The following is a 25,572-nucleotide window of genomic DNA, read 5'->3' as shown; positions in this document are numbered from 1 at the left end:
CGTGTGCGTGCGCGCATGTGCAGGAAATGGGAGTAAAGGCCTAGAAAGTTTTCAATAACATATTTAGTCCCCTTACTAGGATCTAGACCAGGGGTAGGCAACCTTGGCTCTTTTATGACTTGTGGACTTCAACTCCCAGAATTCCTGAGCCAGCTTGACTGGCTCAGGAAATCTGGGAGCTTAAGTCCACGAGTCATAAAAGAGCCAAGGTTGCCTACCCCTGATCTAGACAGATACAGGGACCCAAGAAGGAAACTGCTATTGTTGCTGTCAGCATCCATTCAATAAGAATTAAGAGGGGAAAATGGGGTTGCAGTGAAGGGAGATCCTTTCATTTTCTTCTGAAGTGCCGGGAAGGAAGACTCCTTTTATTTATTTTGGAAATAAGAGAACCATGGCTGTGCAATTCCACACAGTTGTGATGTTGGCTTTCCCCAGATGGTAAGTTGCCTAGCTCCATTCAATCCTGACAGTGCCATTGTATGAAAGGTAAGCTGAACTGTTTTTATACAAACAAGGAAGGCAGGTGTGTGTGGGGGGGGGGAAACATGTCTTGTTAAGAAATCTCTGAATTAGTCACGTGAACACAAATGTGTCAGCAATGCGAGCTTGTTTCAGATCACCAAATACAATTTTGTGTTCCATGCATAGAAATATAAAATAACTGACATGTGGGAAAACCCTATTTTTATTTTTTTTTATTATTCTTCAGACTAGAAAAGGAATACAGCATTTCATTGGAAATTCAGTTTTCAAAGAAAGACAAATTAAAGAAGTTATAATGAAATTTATACATCATGATGAATGATGGAGATTCAAGGACTGGGGAAATTATTTTGTCTTGGAAATAGAGATGCAAGCAAGTAACCCACTTAGGGAAATTTGTGAGTTGCAGATAGCGATTAATGAGAGTATGAACCTCAGAAAAAGCTAGCTTGGATATTGCGAATGTTGCCTCATCACAGGACCTTGAGCTAAGTGTAAATTATCTTTTCAAGTCATCTGCTGCTGTGATCTTGATCACTAATCTGCATGTTCAGAATAAGCCCAAGATATTATCCTTATTTCAAAATAAAGGGATGAAATCCCATATCCAAATGCTTCCCCAATGTTAAAAAATGTCCCTGCAATTAGGAAAAGATTAGATAAAAATGTTTTCTCTGGCATGGTATGCTATTTTAATGTACATCCTAAAATTGCACTTAAATTGAGCATTACAGTAATTGAGCATTACAATAATTGAGGATTATAATTATTCCAGCCTTATAATTCTGAAATCATACAAGGCCACTTCCAAGATATCTTGATTAGACACATCCTTTTTCTAAACCAGCATTCTTGTCAAATTTTACTTTTAAGAAGCATTTTTGAAACACTTCCATTTTTAATTAGGGTGAAATGATTGAGCAAAAAAAAATACAAAAAGATTTCCTGTTTAGGAAATGCAATTTCATTGCCTACAGATACTAACTGCCTTAACGATATACTCCAACATATCAAAGCATACAGTCTAGATTACAGGTATCAAACTTGATTGCCTCGCTTTACGTATCATGACATTTTTTGCCTTTGCGGAGCCAGGGAGGGCATGGCCTGCCCATGACGCATCAGTCCTGCGGACTGCCAGTTTGACACCCCTGGTCTAGATCAAATATGGATTCAAGAGATATCAGAACACTAATAAAAATAATAAAGCGCTGGGTTTTTTCCAAGACAGTCATTAATTGGTCATTCAAATGCAACTACTACAGTATTCGGGTTGCAGGTATATAATAATAATAATAATAATAATAATAATAATAATAATAATAATAATAATAATAATAATAATAATAATAATAATAATAATAATAATAATAATAATAATAATAATTTATTTATTTATTTAATTTAATTTATATACCGCCCTTCTCCCAAAGGACTCAGGGCGGTGTACAGGGCAATAAATACCAAAAGTACAAAATACAAAAATTAAAAACAAATTAAACAATTGTGCCCGAATACAATAAATTAATTAAAAAACAGTAATAATAATAATAATAATAATAATAATAATAATAATAATAATAATAATAATAATAATAATAATAATAATAATGTTGGAAGGGACCTTGGAGGTCATCTAGTCCAACCCCCTGCTAAGGCAGGAAACCCTATACCATTTCAGACAAATGGCTATTAAACAGCTGTGTGAAGGAATGGCAAAAACATGCTTGGACATGGTCCACAACACTGAAAACTCTTTGAGGTGAAGCTTTCATCATTTCTTTTATCTTTTACATTACCTTGAAGGATAGGGAGGCATCCAAATTTTCTGAGGAGCAGAACTAGGAACAGTCTACCTGAAATGATCTTCAGACATTGCGACAATCATTTTTAGTCAAAGGTTTTCCAGTGCCATACCATCTCCAAGGAGAGGGAAATTAGACTCATTGCAGAACTACAAAGCCAACAGATTGGAACTCTCGGCAATCATCAGCAGTGTGGCTGCAACCTTGAAGAGCTGAAAAGCTTGGCCCTCTTTTTATGCTATGGGAACTTCCAAGAAGGGAATTCACACATTTTTAAAGTTTAAAACATGAAGTTTAGCTCTAACGAAAGAACTGTGGAGCTCAAATCAAATAGAAGCAGGGTGATTTCTTTATAAAAACGCATTAGCCTTTGGAAATTAAAAGAGAATCCCTACCACCACACATGCACACACACCCTTGGATTTTTGTTTAGCTGGTTTTGACTCTTGGCAGCATCATACAGAAATGTAGCTGACCAAATTTATGAAGTTCATAATCCATGTCATTCAGTTATATTTGGGTGAGTTGCTATATAAACAAACATCTTCTGCTTGGCTACTTGTGATGCTTTGTGCATTTCCACTCCCCATTCTATTAAAAGTAGATGCTCTTCACCGCTTCCAACCTCAATATGTTGCAAATAAGAGCACAGACGCTTCTTCATTGATTCACTTCCACTGTGGCAGCAATTGGAACTCCCCACAATCTCAACCCCCAAAACCCCTATAGGTTGAAATTAAATGAAATCTCTTGAACAGATCCCAATGCACTACACAAGGCATTATTCCATAGAGCCTTGGTGGAGCAGTGGGCTAATGCCTCCTTAAGTAACACCAGCTGCCTGCAATTAGTGCAGGTTCGCATCCCACCAGGCTCAAGGTTGACTCAGCCTTCCATCCTTCCGAGGTAGGTAAAATGAGGACCCAGATTGTTGGGGGCAATAAGCTGACTTTGTAATAATGCCGCTTGGGTGTGTGTGTGTGTGTGTGTGTGAAAGCCCTAACAAGCAGGCATATACATAGAATGAAGGCTACTGCTAAGCTTGTAAGCCGCCCTGAGTCTTCGGAGAAGGGCGGGATATAAATGTAATAAAAATAAATAAAATAAAATAAATAATAGAACATAGAATAATAGAGTTGGAAGGGACCTTGGAGGTCTTCTAGATACATACAATGTGCAGACCTTGGAGGTCTCTGCAAAGTTGAAAGCCTCACTTTCTCTTGGAAAAATCTGCTAGTGTTAGAAGCTAGAGTGAGACAAATGATGGAATAGACTACTCACAAAACTCAGTGTTTCAAAGAAAATGCTAGTTTTATAATAATAATAATAAAAAATAATAATAATAAACCTTAATTGTCAAAGTACAACATGTGTACATTGAGATTAGCTGAGCCTCCCCCCGTGCTCTCCCCCCCCGTGCTCTCTCCCCCCAACACACAGTGACAACAAACCCTCCATCCTACCACACCATGTGAACCAACTACACCACACACCGGCTTCCTTGATTCTGATTACCATAGTATTTGGCACCAGAAATAAACAGGTGTCAAACACAGTCAACATTGTGGGACCACATCCAGAATAGTTCTGCAGTGGCTCACAGAAGTCTCCTCAGAAACCCAAAATAAATACTGGATTCCATAAAGAAATAACAAGGATATCAATTTTAAATGAAAGTTATTCTCTTCTGCTTTAAGGGATTTCTGCAAAAATACTAGCAGCACTAGCTGAACTTCCAGCTCAGCTCAGGATGGTGTCTATGGAAGACCAGAGAATGGAAAGCAAGCAAAGACAAATGGAAGAAGTCTCTCTGCTTAGCAAGGAGGAAGTAAAAAAAGAGAAGCACAATATGGGTACCTCTGAAATTTTAAAACTATTGGTGTCCCAGTTAGTGAAAAAACATAACCAGCAAAGTGATCAAAGTAAAAGAGCTCTTTCAAAGGTCTGGTTTACAAGTAGCTCTACTTATGGTAAAGGTTTTTTTAAAAAAATATTATTTAATAAATGTATGTTTATTTATTTATTTATTTTATTTATTTTAATTCCATTTATATCCCGCCCTTCTCCGAAGACTCAGGGCGGCTTACAAGCTTAGCAGTAGCCTTCATTCTATGTATATGCCTGCTTATTAGGGCTTTCACACACACCCCCAAGCGGCATTTTTACAAAGTCAGCTTAATTGCCCCCAACAATCTGGGTCCTCATTTTACCTACCTCGGAAGGATGGAAGGCTGAGTCAACCTTGAGCCTGGTGGGACTCGAACCTGCACTAATTGCAGGCAGCTGGTGTTACTTAAGGAGGCATTAGCCCACTTATTATTAGCATAATAATACATGTAGTCCTCCACTTACAACAAGTTCATTTAGTAACGGTTCAAAGTTACAACGGCAGTGAAAAAAGTGACATGACCATTTTTCACATTTACGACTTTTGTAGCATTCCCCATGATCACCTGATCAAAATTCAGATGCTTGGCAACCGACTCATACTTATGACCATTGCTGTGTCCCAAGGTCACCTTTTGCAACCTTTTGACAAGCAAAATCAACAGGGAAGCCGAATTCACTTAACAACCGTGTTACTAACTTATCAACTGCAGTGATTCACTTAGCAACTGTGGTGAGGAAGGTCATAAAATGGGGCAAAAACTCACTTAACAAATGTCTCACTTTGCAACAGAAATTTTGGGTTCAAATTGTGGTCCTAAGTGAAGGACTACCTGCATGCATTGTCTTTGTTGTTTACAACACAGAAAAGTTTGCATCAATGTAGCACAAAGCTTCTGTATTGCATCCTCAGTCTACAGTTCTCGTCTTGCATGCTGACAATTTGATGTTGAGTTTCCTAGGCTGAACCATTCCCATCCAGCTCCCATTGGAAAGCGTCCAGCAGGAGAGAGTCTACTACTATTCTTGGGAAACAATTCCACTGCTCAACAGCTTACCATCAAATTCATCCTAATTCTCAGCCTGAATTACCTTTCTTTGGATTTCAGCCCTTTGGTCCTTGACATACTCCCAGTTTCAACAAGCAGTAGGATGTACATGTGGCAACCTTTTAGATGTTTGTACACTCCTACCAGCAATCTGTCTTCCCCCTTTCCAAGCTAAACATGTCTTCTTTTTCAATCATTCCTAGTAGGGCAGAGAGACAAAAGCGATACTGTGGCATCAATGTGCAACATCATAATTCATGCAAAACATACGTGGGGTTATGTGTCCCAACTGCACACTAGTTTCATCAGGCTGACCCCACCTTTTGCCTTGCACTGCAGATATTGCTTTTCCATGTTCTTTTTAAAATGTAATGTTTCTTGAGTTTTCTGGTACCTGCCACTGGACTCAATACTCTAAGTATGGTCGAACCACTGCAAAAGATCAGGAAGAGAAATCATACTAACAGTAGAGTCTCTTTTCACTTTCATCTTAACCCCTTGTGACTTCATGGATGTATTATGTAGCTTTATTCACAAGAATGTCAAAATGGATTGCTATCTTCTGAAAGATCATTCTTATCTCTAGTATGTTTATGACTCAGTTCTGGATAAGAAGGAAAAGCTGCTTAGGACTTGTCATGCTTAGGACTCCTTAGGACTGTCGCGTTAGGGCAGTCTTAGGACTTTCATGTTAGGGCAGTCTTCCACAAACCATCCTCCTCCTGAGAAGATGAAATAAAATTCTCATAACTCTGTTTCAGTATATTCATTGGGCTGCTACTTGGGGTGGTAGAAGTTGTTGCATGACACACTGAATAATTTATTTGCAGTAAGTGCTTAGCACTACTTTGGGAGCGAATTTCCAAGCCCATGTGGCGAAAAGAATAGTGAAATATCTTGAGCTACTTTGGCCTACCTATCCATATAACAGGCTCATTTCATCCTCTTTAGCTCCCATTGTGATTTATTCTTCTTCATGTCTTCATTTTTCTTCATTTTGAGGGGAAAAAGAATACATCCCTAATTATTGGTCTCTTGTCTGCTGTAATTTTACTTCCACTGCAGGATTAATTCTTTGCAAGATGGAATTCTTTCCTCTGAATTAATTTGCTATTCTTTTGTTGCTCTAAGAACCTAAGAATCAGTGGGAACATGGGTAACTTTTTTTTAAAAGAGTACATTGTGCTATGTAAACAGATCTGGATAGAATATTGCGAGGAACGTTTGGAAGGCACTGGAGCAAAGATCTTTCTCCACCCGCCTTCCCCAGTTGGGAACTGCTGATCACTGTAGACACTCCACTAAACTGATTGCAGACCTTGGGATTTGCTCTGTTTACATGACTTGCTCAATCTCCTATTGCTCATTGGTCCAGTCATTTGGAAAGTATGGCACTGACCCATAGGGAATTATAGAGCGGTGTCATGTTGGTCTCTATTGCCTTTCCCAGCCTGATGTTTGTTTTGAATTTTTTTGCCACAACATCTGTCCCACATCATGGAATGATTTAATAATTTGGAACCTGTAGCAAATACCAAGATATTTACTGGTTGCTGCTGCTCTTTCTCCTCCTTTTGGGGCTTCCACAAAAAAGATATTGGGTACTTTGCTTGTTCTGTGCTGTGCTCATGCTGCCTTTCTTCAACTGTTTATATCGGCCTGTGTCAGAATGTGCCTCAAGACCATTTTTTGTCTCTTCTAAAGTCTATTTCCACCTGTGGCACTTTTTGGATCCACTGTAGATATTTCCAAAAGATCTTAGCTGACATTCCAAAACTTCTAAAATGGGCAATTCAGAATCTGTAGCAATATTTTCTTTCAGCAAATCCAGACCTCTGAAGTGGTCTTTCTACCAACAAATGACTTCATTTCCTTTTGGGGAAAAGGCAACAGTTGGCCTCAGCATCTGTCCATTCCCACAACCAAGTACTGAGATATTTGAGGTCCCCGTGAGAATAGATGTCAAAGGACAGAACTGTGAAACTGTGTTTACAGTGAGGCCTTTTGAATGTTTTTTGGCAAACATTTAGTTCTAGGAAGTTGCTGTCAGTTTTTATTCCAAAGTTTTAAAAAATAACAAGGCTAAATCCATAGAAATGCCTACAAGGAGATAGATATACATGCAGATATACATATTGAATTATTGGGACTGGACCAGTAGCAGAACTGCTCATGAAATCCCCTTTCACAGTTCCCATGGATTGTGTCCTGTAGCTAGACTGAGGACAAAAAAGTCCTCTAGTTTTCTGTGATTCATATTTAATCAAGGAAAAATAAGGCACAGTTCCTGCTACTCACCATATAGCCTGGAAACCCACGTGTGCAATAGTTCAAATGTTCATCATAGAAGCACCTACGATTATACCACCTAGTAACTTATTACATGTAGCCCTACCAATGTGCTAAAGCTGCTTTCTGTATTTCTATATCTGATAGGTTTAGGGATCATTCTGATACGATTTGGTGTGGAGTTGTGCGTGTTTTATACGGCCACATTGTTTAGTTTCTAAATGCCAGTTGATGCCCAGAAGCCAGTGTTTTATTTGCAGAAAGAGATGTGTGGAATTTCAAGCCAGCTTGGAAACTTTACTCTTTGACCTTGTTAAACTAAAGTTCAGTGAATCAGTAGTAAGGCAACTGCATATTATCTAGTCCCCATATGCTAACCAAATACAGACTGCCCAGCTGAGCCAAATCACCCCATGTGCCTTGTCCTCCCAAGCAGCAGCAGCTAGCATTTGATCTGAGGGTAGATAGCTAAGCCTCTAATGTTGAAACCAACAGAAATCCACTATTCAGCTACTGGAAAAGAGGATCATTGAGGGTACAATGTGCCAGTTTAATGTTTTAACTAGAGCAGTTCTCCCGTCGTATGCAATGCATGGACTTGAAAACTTGCCCTGACAGATTTGTAGCCCCTTGGCATGAGACACCTAAGGATATTTCAATGGATGCTTTGGGTGATATCATCTCCTGGAAGGACACTAACTGCCAAAAAATGGCATAAGGAACAAAATGACTATATTGATCAATGAGAAGAAGGAAGGGGGGGAAATATCTCTCTTAGGACCAATGGAAAAAGAACAAAGGCATGAACAAATTTTTAAGTTCTTCAGAACTTTTCATTAGACAAGAGAAAGAGAGAGAGAGAGAGAGATATGCAGAAGAAGCACGAAAGCCCAAAGTCACAAAACAAGTATTCAAAAACAAGTGAACAACAAAAATAGGAAATCAACTGCATAAAACTAAAAATAATTGTGCTTCAGAGGCCAAAATTTGTTCTGTTCCCCTTAATGTGAATTCTAGTTATTCTGACCCAAATGCCCAAGGAAAGAGCCAACTGTTAGCTGCTTTTCCAAAGGCCTGCAAGTTTGGGACCAATCTTATAATCGCAAGGGCAGGCAGTGCCAAAAAGAAGGCAGGCCACTAGGTCCCAGATGCAGTGGTGGGATTCAGCCGGTTCGTACCACTTCGGCAGAACTGGTAAGCTAATTTTTTGTTGCCCAGGCCCAGAATGGACTTCCGGAAGTGGCATCCACACAGAGAACCGGTTGTTCACATATTTGAATCTCACCACTGCCCAGATGCTAAATACTCACTTCAGTGCCTCCTCCTGTTTCAGCTCTCAAAAGACAGAGGGCCTTCCAGAAGTATTTGCATAGCCCAGATGGTCAAAGTTATGTGGGAATGAGCCATGTAGAACCTTATAGGTGATAACAAATACCTTGAATTACTCCTGAATGGTGATGAGACAGTTGCATTAGAACATTTTGCATCCATTTCCAAGGAATTTTTAAGGGCAGTTCATTGTTATGTGAATTCCAATACAGTAACACAAATTGAGAAAGGCTACTACCGGTATGTATTTCAAAAAACAATGCCTGAGTCAAATGGATCCTCATCCTATGTTGGTAGTTCCATCAGAAAATAACAATCATCTGAGGTTGGTAGGGAAAGAGAGGAGACTCCATTTTATTTATTTATTTAGGAAATTTATTTGCTGCTCATCTTGTAGCCAACAACTCTTGATGGCTGTAGCAAACTATACCCTCAACTGAATAATAATGGCATTTCTTAGTTTCAAAGACTGATGAAAGTGTCTTATTTTGATCAAAACACTGGTACATCTGTAGTATGGTACACTCTGACTAGCAGCAACTTTTTTTTGGATGTTATCTTTTTAACTGGAGAAGCCAGGGATTAAGCCCTATGATCTGGGGCATGCAAAGCATGTGCTCTGCCTCTGAGTTAAAACCTCCTTAGCCCACAGTATTATTGGGGCAGGGAGAGAATGCTGTTACTGAGAGCCCAGCTATGCAAGCACTTTGCACTGGGGGGGGGGATATCTGGATGTTCTGGAATATGCAAATGGCCAGGAGTGATCATCTATGAAGGAGATGGATATTTCAACATCACACATTAACTGCTAACCAGAACTGAGAATGGACAGAAGGTGAAGTGTGATTTGCTGAGTTTGGGAGAGCAATATCATGAGGCAGATGGTCCTGGTGCCATACTCTCCCTGTACAAGTTAGGCTTCGAGGAATTGGTGTGCCTGAACCAGTCAGGTTGGACTACCTGGCTTCAGAGAAGCAACCACATTCAAAAGCAATCGTTGTGCTGGGCTTCTTAGAGCTTCAGGGGAAAAAAATCAAGTGAGACATGCAGTTATTTGACACTCTATACTTATGTTCTAAAGTTCTGCTTTAATGCTTACGGAATTTTTTTTTTTACCAGAGTTGAATAATATGGCATTTTTAACTTATGCTTACTCTGTAATAATGCTAAAATCTTTAAGCTGGCATGTTACAGCTATTGGCCAGGATCCAAAGCACTGCACAACTAGTTTTGCATGTTCCTCAGAGCACTGAACTTGTCTTTTCTCAATAATAGCTGCATGGCCAGGCCTCTTTTGAAACTGAGGGAGGCTTCAAATAATAGTTTATGATATGACATTGGGTCACACCCAATCCCTTTTATATACAAACCTTCTCCTATTTCCATCAAGCTTTCTTCACTTTTGTGGACAAATTTAAATTTGTTGAAAGAGAAAAACCTTTGTGATCAACTGCAAATTGTCAGGAGATCTGCTGGAAGATCTGATCTAGCTTCTATTCACTTCTGCGATGAAAGATGAGAATGATGTCTTTAACAGTGGGAAGTGAATTTTTGCTGAGACAGCAGTACAGGACTGAGAAAGAAGATTCAGCACCCATCAGTTGCTAGGACCATCCTGGAGGCCATACATCATCTATTTCCAAGGCAATCTCTCAAGCACAGAAATCTGTTCTTCAGCTGGCCCTGAAAACCTGCCCTTCTGTTCAACTTCTTTGGGCCTTGCTCCGTAGTGTTGCAACATGCATAATTTATGTTGTGTAGTGGGTTCTGGAGAGCAGGAAGGACACCGAGACGATGAGTACAGCATAGCAGCTCTTTATTAGGTGAAGGGACTGTACTGGGGAATAGGGGCTACCTGTGCTCTTTATATACCTGGCCAGCACCTGGCCAGGTACTCAACCAACCAATCGGTTTGAACCTCTGTTTCCCGCCGAAATGCTTCCCGCCAAAACAGTTACAGTTCAACGCCTCCTGGTGGTGACTCTTATACACAGCTTTAGGTGTTACAATAAAGCTTAATACATAACAATTTAGTTCCTAGGTAAAGTTATAAATCTGCTACATTTCTTCTTCTGGGATTTATTAGATGGACATTTATGTAACGGAAAATTACTTATGAATTCTGGGAGTTGAAATCCACGAGTCATAAAAGAGCCAAGGTTGCCTATCCCTGGACTAAGGGAAAGGATCTCTTTACTCAAAATTATCAGCAGCTGAAGAGATGTTTTTGGCGCGCTTTGATGGCTGGTGAAACCCCAGCTATTTGGTCTACTCACTTGACTGGGATAAAGGGCTTCAAAGGTATAATGTTGCTTAGGAGATTTATTTATTTTATATGTTTAATTATTAGATAGATTTATATCTTATCTTTCCTGAGACAGCTCAAGGTGGCATATGTCGTGCTTTCCTCCAATTTTTCCTCACAGCAAGCTTATGAGTTGGGCTGACAGAGAATACAGTAATTAGTCCAATGTACCCCAGTGAGCTTCAGTGGATGAACACAGACTTGGTTCTAATCAACATCTGAACGGGTGTATACCACACTGGCTCATTGACTACCATTTCTGAGATCCATTTTCTGTCTTTATGCTTACCAGCATTCCCTTTCCAACTCTTATATCTGTAAATAAACAAATATAAAAAAATATTGTGTGTCATGAGGGTTTTCCCCCCTAAATGCTGATCTGAACCCATATTTCTCAAACTTGGGTAGTTGGAGAAAGATAGATCTCATAAAAATTGTTCAAAAATTGACCAGCTGTCAAAACTAATTATCTAGCACAGCCTTCCCTAACCTAACTTTATCCAGAATAACGGAGTTGGAAGGGACCTTGGAGGTTTCCTAGCAGGAAACCTACAGCATTTCAGACAAATTTTTGTCCAATCTCTTCGTAAAATCTTCCGGTCTTGGAAGTACCCACAATTTCCGGAGACAAGTCATTCCACTGATTAATTGTTCTAACTGTCAGGAAATTTCTCCTTAGTTTTAGGTTGCTTCTCTCCTTTATTAGTTTCCATCCTTTGATTCTTGTTCTGCCTTCAGGTGCTCCAGATGTGCTATAAGTACTGCTCCCAGAATTACTAGCCAGCTACCAGATCTAGTATCTCTGGAGGACATCCCTGTTTTAGGAATAGCTGATCATTCCATCACATCATAAGGATGCTTGTCTGGAATCATGTAATGGTAATGCCAATGTAGTAATCCAGATTTGAAGGAGAAAGGGTATTTCCAAGCATGCATGAGATCAAATGTGGCACCTATTGGTAACTCCTTAACCTAAGTGCATTTTTCCTGAGATTATGGTGCAATTCTGAAGCACCAATATTTAAGTTCGGGACAAGCTTTATCTTCTTTGAGGGGTTGCCAACAGATGCAAAGTGCATACCCACATATTTTCCTTTCACTGCATAACTTAGTTTAATGCAAAAAACTGGAATCACAGACCAACAATGTTGGAAGATTTGCATTTTCATCTTGTTGGTTTCCCCTCCCTTAAGTAGTATCTGTCACATGGTATCCATTTATGAAAGGATTTTTCAGCAATATTCTCTCTCTCTCTCTCTCTCTCTCTCTCTCTCTCTCTCTCTCTCTCTCTCTCTCTCTCTCTCTCTCTCTCTCAAAAAAAGCATAACATTACTGACTAAAATACTTATCTTAAAATAAGCAAAAAAGTGTCTCTATATAGCTAAATGTCTCCTCTATTTCCCAGCCATATCTACAAGCACTGGAAAAATAGTTCTGACTACACCCCCTTTCTAGGGAACAGACTCAATGCTATCCCTGGAGTTAAAAGTTGAGGCTATTTTTGGAACTTTGCAAAGCATCTTGTAGTTATATAAACATAAGGCTTCTGTGTTTGGAATCAACTTAGTAAAACAATGGTTCCACTTGAATTTCTCCTAATTCCTGACCAAGCCTCCTCAGCATGTAAAAAGAGTTATGGGATGACTTTGCAATATTTTAAACTGCTGTTTGAAACAGCCCCTTTTATTTACCTTTCCAGCGGTCTGGCCCATATTAAGCCTTGTCCCAGTGACTTCCATTAGATAATCATTCTTTTGATATCCACGGGGTTGGCTAGACAGCACAATCTCCTCACTAGCTGCTAGATTGTAGGCTATATTTGTAGGAGTGTCAACCTCGATTCAAGAGATGCATCTCAGGAAATCCTTGAAACAAGTATCCTGGGAATGGAAATGCCAGTTATTGTGGTTGCTTGGGGGTGACAATATTCTAGGTTAGTTTTAATTGTTCTCTTTTGGCTCTTTTCAGCCTCAGTTCAATTTGTGGGTCAACTCTTATATTTTCTGAAGGCCAGTGTCTTGTATCACATTCTTGCATTGAGAGTCTGCCTATTATCCCCAGATGAAAGGATCTTCTTGGTTACAAATCTGAAAAGGAGCTGTTTGAGAGCAGGCCCGTTATACAACCCAACACTCCCCTCACTACAGCATGACAACAGAGAAAGGGAGCTCAAAGGCAACACATCCAAAGAGGGACACTCTGGATAAGGAACAATGGATTTATTTTGTTTGCTCAGTTCCTCTCTACCCTTTAAGTCCCCCCCCCAATCCTGCCATAGCTGATGATTAATCAACAGACAAAATAGAGCAGTTCAAAACTTTGAGTAATGTGCTAACAAAAATAAGAGAAGCAAGAGAAAGAGTGGACGCTCTCTCACATGCTTTTGAGCAAATAGAACATTTTACTTTTCTGACTGAATAGTAGCATTATCTATGTTGGCACTTTTATTTTATTTTTTTAATGTTATACTATACTACAGGATCCCATAATCTCTTATAACTCTATAAGGTTTTGCTTCTTCTTCTTTGCTCCCTTGGCACGCGCACACACACACACACACACACACACACACACACACACACACACACACATATATATATATATATATATATATATATATATATATATATATATATATATATATATATATATATATATATATATATATATGTCAAATGCTTGTTAACTATTTTAGATTACCTTGCTAGGCCCCAAACATGGGACAAAACTTTATCTCCTGTTTCAGCCTAACGAAGGCCACACACACACACACACACACAAACATATATAAAGCTATATAGCTCACTTCACATATTAGGACCTCATGCTTCTTTTTTATTTCTAACAAACACAATTTTACGTGTTCCCAATTTTAGGAATTGATCATGACATTTGGACCCAATTCCCTGTTACTCTAAACTGGGGGCTTTCTCAAACTGCTTTATTTTAAACCAAATGGCTTTTCCATGTAATCCAGAATTGATTCATCTAATGTGCCTAGCAGCTGATCATCCCTGTCCTTGCAGGTTTTAAGATGGAAATGCCAGAGATCATTCTTGGAGCAAGAAACTGAATGTTTTAGTATCTGAGGCCAAGTTGTGGCATTTTTTTAAAAAATCCTTCCATCTAGTAGAACCTGTGCAAAGAAGTGGAATTGAATAACAGAAGTCTGAGTCACACACTAAAAAGTCAAAATAGAAGAAAGGGCCATTACTCTGACCTAAAACTCAATCATTTGGTGCCCCATTCTTCTGATCTGTATCCCAACTGATGCTCTCCAGATGTATTGGTTTATGACTCCTACTGTTCCAAGTAACAAAGGCCTTGTTGGGCAGCAATAAAGAGAGACGTGCTCCATCACAGACCAGATTAAAGAAGGGTGATTTACAGCGGACAATCTTAAGAGCTCCACCATGACTGGGGACAGGTCAGGTGACTATGCCATCATGACTGATTCACTTTGGTCAGGTCCTGAATGACTTAATGCTAGTGACGCTATCCTTTATCCCTCAGCCAGGATCCATTCTGAGCTTGAAAGAAATGTCAACTGGCTCTATAACTGGAGCATGCCCACAAACATTAGGAGGAAGGGATGACATCATGTCATCAGGTCTATAAAGAGCTTCATTGCCTTGGACGACATTACTTCCAACCAGACGCAGGGATCGCTGGCTGGGAATGACAGAAGTTGCAGGACAACATTTTTGGCTGGGGAGTATGGGTACTGTGAGCCCAAAACATCTAGAAAGCTCCTGTTTGGAGAAGGCTACTTTAAGAGAAAAAGAACAGGGGGAAAAAAATTTACAACGGACATGGTTTCCTTTTTCAGCATATGAGTAAGCTTTTTTTAAGCTTCCTTTTTTCTAAACTGTAGAAAGAGGCTACTCAACCAGCACTGCATCTTATGGCAAAAAGCAAGGACAGATGCTAGCCTAAATCTCAGAATTTAAGTCCACATTCTGAACAATCGTATTTCACAGAAGCAAGTACATGTGAGCTGAAAACCAGAAAGTTAGCAAAGGCATGAGACTGCCCTCAATATGTACCTTGTGGCTTCTCCTGCTAATGGAGTCAGGTGCAATTGCTTCTTCAGACCGCTCTCTCCCTGCACATGGCCTACAGTATAACATCATGTCATGCTTGTTGGGGTTAGACTTTACAAAGGAAAGACGTGGAACAAGGCTGGAAGCCATTGCCTTCCCTATGAGGCCGGTGGTGGAAAAGCAGCTAAGGATTTTAGGAAGTATATTGAATTTGCTGTGTAATAAACAAACCAACTAATAAAGAAGCCTAACAAAGCACTGGGGGGGGAGGGAGAACAGAAAGTCTATGCAACCCAGTGGCTGACTCCGCAGTGTACACTAGGCTAAAATGTGGTTAGCTAGTTTGTGATTCATTGTATATGAATCAGACAATATATGGAGTCAGACAATATGGCTAGTATATAGCTCAGTGTTTTGAGTGACCCCAGGCAACTTCACTAGCATTTTAGCCCTAATAAAATCTAGTTTGGCTCTGAGTTAAAAGCTAAAAGAAATCCTTCCTATAAACTATCTCCAGCAATCATGGAGATCATGTACAAATGGTCTGTTTAAATACCAAGAGTATTTATTTAGATCAGCTTTTCCGTGCCTAGGAATTTGAGCTCAAGCTGGGCTGCTGAGAGGCCGAAAGGTTACAGAAAGCTGAGTTAGAGAATGATCAAGATAAAGAGTTGCTCTTGAGTAGCATTCAATTCCTGATAACAATGATGAATCAGTTTAGAAATGGTCTATGAACTATATATCATAGGCTTTGATCACCACAGCTAATAGATTTCAGTCTAATCTATTATACATACCCAGCCCATGTGGTTAATGTAGAATTCTGCAATCATGCAAACTCAAAATAAATGAGTTAATTGAATAAACCATGGGTTGGTTAATGATGGGTAAGCAAGCCTGAGAGAAGATCCCAGCGGTGGAGTCTTTCCTCCCTGGCATTTCCAACTCCTTGTTGCAGCTTGTCTCTTTTGACAACTGATCCTCCTTTAGATAAACTCTTTCAACTGGAATGGATTGCTTTACAGTTGGTGATAACTGAACAAGATCACATGCTCAGCTCCAGCACCGTTCTCAGGCTGAGCTGCCATGCAGAAAATCCTGACCCCCTCCTGCAACAAGGGGCAGGCTGCTTGTTCCTACAACAGAACAGAAAGGATTAGCAGAAAAGGGAGGGGGAGAGAGAGAGACTCTTGAAAGTAATCCAGCATCTTGCATTCCGAAGACAATGCAGGTGCCTTCTCAAGCCATCAGCCAAACTACCTTTTGCCCTGTTCACATAGAGAACGTGATTCCAATGGGTGCATTGCAAAACAGCTAACAACTTCATGAATAACAACAGAGATGAAATTCTGAAACTGACTTATGTTATTTGCCTGGGGAGAATGAGGGAGCAGGGCTCCAAGAAATGAATGCCACAGAATTACCAGGGCTCTAAGGCAGCATTGCTATAGAAGTGGGCCATAAGGTGCATAAAACTTGGAAAGCTTTCAAGTTCAGAAATGACACGTTCCCCCAAATGAGTTGTCCTTCTTTTCTTTCTTCCACTTCCTTCCCAGCTCTCTCACCCCCTCCCTTTGTTGCTCTCCATTGTGCTTACTCTTCAGTTTTTATCATCAGGCGGCTGTATCAGCACCTCTTCTTTTCCTCCAATATTTTAACAAAGCCGGAGAACATTGCAAAATAAAGTTGCAGTAACTTCTAGCATCTTGATTCCTCCAGTGGCCCCCATGGCAGTGTTTTTTAAACTTTTCAAGACCATGCAATCTATGCATGATAAACGTCTGTTTCTTTTACAAATGGGGGAATGAAAAATGTTTTAATTATGCTCCTTGTTTTATATACATTAATGGGATATATAAATTGGCACTCACTTGGAGTGAGCACTGAGAAAATGCTGCAGAGCATCTGCATCTTTATACATTCCAAAAATTAAATTTAATTTAATCATTAGGAAAAGACAAAGAGGCTGTATTGGTGCTATTGCTTATTTGAAAAGCAAAGGAGAATAATAAGAGTTCCAGGAAGAAGGGAAAGAATGCCAAGAATGAGAAACAAGGAGGTAAAGAAACCGATGAGTATTTAGTGTGGTCAGCCATTCAAGTGGATATCTCAGGGTATCTTGCCTAGGAGTGACTTGGGGCTGCTGGTGCCAGTAGGTTTCCATGGCAGTTATCTGGTTCTCCCTTTTGGCCAAAGAGATTCAATACCATTAAATGAAAACTATCTACACACACAAGGTGATGTGTGCAGACCTTCTTCACAACTTGTTTGTTCATTCATTTCTTCAAGGTAACACTGACCTCATCTCCAGCTCCTTCTGGGCCTCTATGCTCCTGCTGAGGATAAAAAAGATGAAACATAAGAGATTTCCTGGCACCATTCTCTTTGATTAAAAGGACCAGTGCCCAGGCACAAATTCGTTGCAATTGGAGGAGTCATATTTGTTATGTACTGGGCTCTTTGAGGAATACCACGTGGGTTGCTGGAGCAGCTAAGGGCTCTCCAGCAACCCAGACTACAAGTCTCCTGTGCTGCAATTGGCTATTTCCAGGCAGCAATGGTTGATTCAAACCTATTGGCTGCTGCCTAGGGGCTAGACTATATATTGCAGCTAGTTGCAGCCATTTCCGCTGTTCAGTTCGTGCACGAAATAAACAGTGAGTTACCCTGTACTCCGTTCCGCGTCTTCATTCCTGCGCCAAAGAACCCGCTATTTAACAATATTCATAATCATGTCCATAAATCTGCTATAACCTGCTGTGAAGAAAGAATACAGTTACATAATCATAGCCAGGCTAGAGAGGAATAAGTGTTGCAGTTAAATTTTTCTGGAGAGTAGAAGGATGAGAAATTTTATCTTCCATCTCTAAACCCTTCATTACTTGGTAGTCAATATTTATTGCAAGAATATAATGAAACAGCCTTCTAGAGTCTGATGCCTACACAATGGACCAATACCCATAATCCTCTCAGTCATCATTATTAGAAGCAGCTGCTGCTGTTATTTATCATCACTATATTCTTTTAGAATTTTCACAGTACATAAATTCCCTAATAAGAAATCCTAAAATACAGTATTAGGTTATTAAATGTAAAAGTAACAGCAATGGGCCTCTAACCAAATGACAATAATAGCAAAAATAGCAAGTTTAAAATAATCTAAATACTGACTCAGATACAGTTTTAAGAAGTTTTTCCTAAAGGCCAACAGACATCATTAGTTTCTCCGAAGGAAGCATTTTTTCTCAAACCCAGACCAGACCCTGCCCATAGTTTTTACAAAGTACTTTCTGTGGTAGACAAGAGTGCAGGATCTCAGCCATTGCAGTACTTCAACAGAGATATGTAGGTGTAGGCATGACGGTCAAATGAGACTTTAATTATTCCTGTATAATTAAAATCTCAAAGCTTGTTGATCACCAGGCATCCACTTCCATCTTGAAAAGAAATTTAAAAACTAGAAAGCTTTTAATACATTCACACACAAACACACAAACACGCGCACATTACATAAGGTCTAGTTATAGTATATTGTTTATGGAGCAAGGTCTTCCCGGAAGATTTCATAAAAATCTTTTATTTCAAAGAAGAATAGGATAACTTAGGCAGCTTCCTTACATTAATCAGCTTTTTAAAAACTGTATCACTCACTCCTCTCCCTTTGTAAGCTTTTCAGCCTTACCAAACTAGCTGTTTTTTTAAAAAAAAACATATATATAGACACACACACAAACACACAAACTGTTTAAACAACCTTCTTTCTCCCTGAAACTCACACTGCTGGTACACATTCGTGTGTCCTAGCAATAGGGAGGAATCGACAGGGAAAAGTTTATGAATGAAGCTGCAGACAGAACAGTGTGCAAAAAAGCAATGAGAATAGCAGGAGCTCAGCTTCAAATGCACTTTCTTTTAAGAAATGCAGATTGAGACACAAATTATCAGTTTAAAAAAAGGCAAACAAGCATCAAGATGAAAGAAATTATTTCAGGAGTTCAGGAGCAGGAACTTCAGCACTGAGGCTTCTGAAACCAAATCCTTCAACTGAAGCATGGGAAGAACCATTTTAAAAACAAAATGCAGCTTCTTAATGTTCTTTCAGAAGGAAAAGTAGCCCTTTCCGGTCTAATACTATTCAATTTCTGACCAAATATTTTCTGACCAAATGTTATTGTATCGATGAAGCAAAGTTGGATCACCACATTATCTGTCTGCATTTGGGGCGAATTTCTGAGGGAGCCAATTTTGTAACCATTTTTCATCCCATATCAAACAATCTCCAGATCAGATTTACAGAAAGAATGGGATTTGTTTTCTAAAATGTATGATGTGTCTGAAGAATCTTTGCTAACATTGTGTTGTGTATACCAGCGCATCCATAGCAATAGCACTTCAATGAATCAGAATAGAGCTGGAAGGGACCTAGGAGGTCTTCTAGTCCAACCCCCTGCTCAAGCAGGAGTCCCTATATCATTTCAGACAAGTGGTTGTCCAGTCTCTTCTTAAAAACCTCAAGTGATGAAGCACCCACAATACCTGAAGGCAAGCTGTTCCACTAGTTATGTTCTATACCAGCCTACTACCAGCCCTGCAGAAAAGGCAGGGACAACCCCTTTACAAAACGGCAAGAGGCTGGAACTAAGCCTGCCAAATTTATTAACATAAAACAGAGCAAACAGAGCAAACACGAACCATGAAACAGAAGCTATTCAAACGGTTGCCTTCAGCAAACCAGCCCTCCCACACATTCCCCTTTTAAACAGTTCAGGGCGTGGCTTCTCTCTGCCTCCTTCCGAGGTGCCCCATTGCCTTCCTCTGTTTACTCCTGATTGACTGCCTCCTGCGTTGGGCGTCCTTGAACAGGGCCAGCTGTGGGTCATCTTCATCCACGCTGTCAGGCTCACACAGCTGGGTCTGTGTCGTAACCAGATGGGAGGGGCCTGGCTGAGGGCTCTGCGGGAGCCTCAAGGCTATCCTCAGCAAGCTCTCTAACACCCCCCTCCTCCTCCTCTGAATCGTCCGACCCAACTGCCGAACCACCAGGCTGACCCTGAATCACAACAAGTTAATCGTCCTCACTGTTAGGAAGTTTCCCCTTAATTCCAGGTTGCTTCTCTCCTTGATTAGTTTCCATCCGTTCTGTCTTGGCTTGGCTTCTGGTGCTTTGGGAAATAAATTGACCCCCTCCTCCTTGTGGCCGCCTCTCAAATACTGCACCACTGTTATCATGTCCCCCCTAGTCCTTCTTTTCTCTAGACTGGCCATTCCCAAATCCTGCAACCGTTCTTCATATGTTTTAGACTTATACATTGCTTCACAGTGCTTTACAGCCCTCTCTAAGTGGTTTACAGAGTCAAGATATTGCCCCAAACAATCTGGGTCCTCATTTTACTGACCTCGGAAGGATGGGAGGCTGAGTCAACCTTGAGCCGGTGAGATTCGAACTGCCGAACCGCTTGCAGCCAGGAGTCAAGTACTAACCACTGTACCACCAGGGATCTTCAAGCTCTCTGAAGAGTAGAATTTTCTTCAGCCGTCTCAGAATTGTCTATGTGATCAAGCAAAGTTATGAGATCACAAGGTCAGTCCAGAAAGTATGCAGAAAGAGACTTCTTTTCTCCAGAAAACTGACACATTTCTAACCATACTGAACTTTTTAAAAGTTAAAGAAAGATGAAAAGATCCCTTGGCTTCTTTATGCTTTACAATATTAAATGAAATCTGTCTCATCATGGATCTTTCCCCAAGGAAAGAAGACATTAATACCCAAAGTTTGTTCTTGATAGGTTCTATAATATAATTCTTTTTTATCTGCTCATTGTAGAGTTGTAACTATTTATTTGGGTATGTACTCAGTAATCTAAATATAATATGTTCAAGAGTCAAACTGAATATTATTGAGGGCTACACATTAAGAACAGAACTACTGCTAAGCTTGTAAGCCGCCCTGAGTCTTCGGAGAAGGGCGGGATATAAATGGAATTAAAATAATAAAAAATTTTAATTATTTGCATATCTCCCTTAGATATACTTACGAGTCCAAATCTTCCCTGCAAAGCTGCTGTAACTCACACGGGGGAAATTACAAGTTAAAGCACATAAGAGGCAGATTCAAATCAGGGGATTGATACAGGATCCTTAGAAATAAAAAAATCCCTCTTATTAATAGCTAATTGAGCATTTTTTATGGAAAGTGGTATCAAATAGTTTAACACGAGCACAATAAATGGATGTACGATCTACTGTTACAAAAATACAATGGATTTTCTATGGGCCAAGCAATATTTCAAGAGTCTTGGATTTTGCAAGTGACATCTTCAAATTGTCAAAATGAGCCATGTTAACAAATATTTCTCCCTGCTCTGTTGTAAGGAAGAACAGCAAGAGGCACTATAACAAGATGGTTGAATACATCCTCATATATAAAGAACTTTGGAAAGTTGCCTTTATGTTCAATTTACATATAATTCAGCCACTTCTGCAAACTTCTGCATTGTTGATGCTTCTCTTTATATCTGAGAATGATGAAAAACATACTTCGTTAGCAAATGTGGATTCTCAGAAGCTACTATAAGCTCAAGATACATATTGCTGTGCTTCACACTTATTGTACTTATTGCATCAAAGTGGAAGTGAAAATGCTGAAATATCAAAAGCTATTTAGTGATATTTGCCCTTGAGACAAGGGAAGTACCATAAAAAGGCACCGTATGCTGGGTCGACAGTCTTCCAATTGTTGTTGAATTTCAAATCCCGTAAATGCCATCTAGCCAACCCATAGGAGTTGTAGTCTGAAATATCTAAAAATTCCACCTTGGGGAAGGTTGGTTTTCTGTCAGGCACATCTCTCCAGGACTGTCAAAACTAGTAATAGAAGGGGCATCCTTGACATTAGTAATCCAGCATTGAGTTCTAGAATTCCCTCATGATCTAAACTAATTTATAGATACGTTTATAAATGCAAATCTCTTTGTAATCTCCAAAGAGAACCGAAACCAGATTTCAGCATATTTTGGAGAAACTCTCTATTTAGAACCAGTCAGCCAATACTGGTTGCATTTGGAAAAGAGAACACCAGAGACTCGTGACATTTTGTAATATTCGGTTGGCTTTGTTTTAGTTGCTAAAGTTTCTTCACTTGTTTGTCTGTTAGACTTCTTAGAGGCTTTCAGTACCGTTAACCATGGTATTCTTCTACTAAGGTTGCCTGAGTTAAAGGTGGATAAAAACTATTTTGCAGTAATTCCATTCAGGCTTGGATAATTGTCTGCAGGTGGTAATGGAGGATTTCTGGTCAACCTTGTGGCATTTATATTGTGGGGGGTTTCATTACTTTTCACTTGATTTCCTGCAACTGTCTAAAATGAAGCAGCTGGTGGAGATCATTTGGATATGTGCAGTGAAGTGTCATGAGTATGAGATGGCACACAACTCTGTCTTTTTAATTACACCTAGTAGTGTGTTTTTGGAGGGACGCAGTGGCTCAGTGGGTTAGGACGCTGAGCTGGTCGATCAGAAGGTCGGCAGTTTGGCGGGTCGAATCCCGAGTGCTGCGTAACAGAGTGAGCGCCTGTTACTCGTCCCAGCTTCTGCCAACCTAGCAGTTCGAAAGCACGTAAAAATGCAAGTAGAAAAATAGGGACCACTACGGTGGGAAGGTAACAGCGTTCCGTGCGCCTTTGGCGTCTAGTCATGCCGGCCACATGACCACGGAGACGTCCTCGGACAAGCGCTGGCTCTTCGGCTTTGAAACGGAGATGAGCACCGGCCCCTAGAGTCGGAAACGACTAGCACGCATGTGCGGGGGAACCTTTACCTTTACCTTTACCTAGTGTGTTTTTATGTATATGTTATTAGCAGATGGGTTGTCTAGCCAAGTAAATGATGCTCACCCTGTTAGAACTTTGTTACAACTTTGTTCTAAATACTATTAGGACTTTGCAATCTTAAACACAGTCTCTGAACTAACAGCAAATATGTTTTATTCTTGGAAATATTAATGGAAGATGGGTGCGACTGAAAATAAAGAACCTGCTTTCATCTGGTACTGAAGTCATTAAATGAAAGGCTAACAAGTTTTTCAGAATTTGGCAGCCATCATGCATTCTCATACTATGGACCAGGTGCCCCTCCCAAATTATTTGAAATCTCATGAGATCAACATTGCGTAAACTCTTATACAAGACTGCAGAAGTTACTAAAACATGGCTGATTCATGAGTTTTGGATCGTGTTTTTTTAAAAAAAAATTAATTTAATTATTGGGGAATTATGAGCATGAGAATCACAAATTATCTGGCATTCATATATAGTACATTGCTAATTAAGGTACAAATAATATTAACATTAGTGCAGTAATAACTGGTGCTCTTTCCTGAAATGCTCAGACAAACCAACTAAGAATCTAGTGAAAGTCATAAAAAGGGACTTCTGGTTAAGATTCCAGTGTAGGATTGCAATAGCTGAGCTGCAAAAATCTGGATGCCCACAAGATGTTAGTAAAATGTTGCAGAACATTTGAACTCTTTCCTGCCATTTAGGGGTTTCATGGATTTTTGAACCCAAATGAGCAATCTACTCCTTAAAATTATGGTATCATAATATCTATGAATTAAAGCTCCATTAATTCATTAAAATTAATTGCAATTAAGATTAATTAATTTAATTAAGATTAATTAATTAAATTTAAATTGATTAAATGAATTCATGTATGAGTTAAATTTTGACTACAAATTAAATTTATGAAAACTGTAAAAAAGCATGTGCTGTAAAGTACTGAAAATACCGATAGAGTTTGGATTTCAACTTATGTGAAGGTTGAAGGAATCCATAAAGATTTTGGACAAAGGCCTTGCAGTTGCTAAGAAACTTCGGGAGCATTTGCTTCTCCGGGAGACTCTTGGCACCTGCAAAACAAAAATAGAACAATTGAACTTGCAAAAATAGCTGTCTGCTCATAATTCTACCTATGAGATGTACCAATAAGCATAACTGTGCCTGTTAAAGAAAGTGATAAAAAGAGAAAATCTCTATCTCAAATCATGCAGAGGGTATCATTGGAGAGGCTAATTTATATGCTCTCACCTTCATGGGAAGGAAAAATGTGGGGATTGATGGGGCTCCCATCACAATAGGATGAAAAGGTATATCAGGGTGTATTACACCAGGGCTTTTCAACCAGTGGTACGGGTACCACCTGTGGTACATTGGCACCTGGCAGGTGGTACGCGACCATCCTAGAAAAGTAGCGGGGGAGGGGAATGAGCTGAACCGGTGGCAGCACCGCACAAACCTGAGCGAGATATGGCTGGAGCTGCAGGGCTGTCAGGGCTCAGTGGAAGCACCAGGATCAGCGCCAGGCTCCAGCTGGAGCTCGGCACTGATCCTGGCACTTCTGCTGAGCCCAGAAGAAGCGCCGATCAGCTAGAATGTTGAAGCATCCCCAGGGTCTTGTGATTTACATTCAGATGCTTGGCAAATGATTCATATTTATGATGGTCACAGTGTCCCAGGGTCATGTGAAGTGACCAAAACCTGCTGCAACCACCTAGCAGACGGGGGAAATAAAACCAACCCCCCCACCCCACCCCCACTACCAATCCTCAACAGAAATGCTCACAACAATGAAAACCTTGGACAGGAGGAAGAGCACCGTTGGGCGGGCAGGCAGGTGTCTTGCTCGGCTGTGGCTTGGGGGGCACTTTTTTCAGTGCCATTGTAACTTCAAATAGTCACTAAGCGAACTGTTATAAGTGGAGGACTACCTGTACTTCATCATTTTTTTCCTTTTTTTTTTGGTCATCAAGTTTTTGACACCTTGCTAGGCAACTGGTGGTACTCGGATGTTGCCATATCCTAAAAGTGGTACAATGGATGAAAAGGTTGAAAAGCCCTGTATTAATTACACTATCATTGAATTTCATACATAACAAAGATAATTTAAGGTTAAGATGTTGGATTAGGACAAATGGCCAAGGTTTAAGTCTACTCTCAGCCAAGGAAGCTCCCTTTTTGACCTTGGGTCATTCAGGGAGTCTCTGCACACAAATGGATTTGAGATTATGGGGAAAACTGGAGGAAGTAAGTACTATTCTGAGCTTCTGGAGGAAAAGGTCAATATTAATCTTATTTATAAATAAATAGAAAATATCCAAAAGTAGGTGGAGAGTACCCATTCCTTCTCTGATGCTTTCTCTTTGGTTTGATAACCATCTTTTCCTCTCGTTCTATTTCTCACAGCTTTTTCTCTTTTTCCCAAGCAATAAGCTGTGGGGAATGAAAAAATCGTTCTTATGAGTGGTTTGAATTTTTCAAAAGGCTTTTGAGATCACACCATGGACCTCAGGTAAATCCAGACCCCTAAATCTTATCTGCCTATCT

The 25,572-nt window shown here is 39.9% G+C and overlaps 1 protein-coding gene and 1 long non-coding RNA gene across 2 annotated transcripts in view; both read right to left on the bottom strand.

Moving 5' to 3' along the window:
• Positions 1 to 16,237: 16,237 nt before the first annotated feature.
• LOC308660510 lies at positions 16,238 to 17,969 on the bottom strand. The gene is made up of 3 exons (XR_014024748.1): positions 17,860 to 17,969; positions 17,426 to 17,529; positions 16,238 to 16,319 (listed from the first exon to the last, which is right to left on the bottom strand). It is a non-coding gene; the product is annotated as an uncharacterized lncRNA (long non-coding RNA).
• A 3,695-nt stretch (positions 17,970 to 21,664) lies between these two features.
• Positions 21,665 to 25,572, bottom strand: part of ZFP36L1 (ZFP36 ring finger protein like 1) — a 39,059-nt gene continuing 35,151 nt past the window's right edge. The window contains exons 7-9 of the transcript XR_014028491.1: positions 24,957 to 25,047; positions 23,978 to 24,098; positions 21,665 to 21,708 (exon numbers count right to left, since the gene is read on the bottom strand). The gene's annotated coding sequence lies outside the window, so the exon portion shown is untranslated. The remainder of the gene's footprint in view (positions 21,709 to 23,977; positions 24,099 to 24,956; positions 25,048 to 25,572) is intronic.

This window comes from Vipera berus (genome assembly GCF_964194415.1).
Source record: "Vipera berus genome assembly, chromosome: 1".
Lineage (NCBI taxonomy): Eukaryota > Metazoa > Chordata > Lepidosauria > Squamata > Viperidae > Vipera > Vipera berus.
The sequence above is the reverse complement of the archived record's forward strand: the minus strand, read 5'-3'. Positions and strand labels throughout refer to the sequence as shown.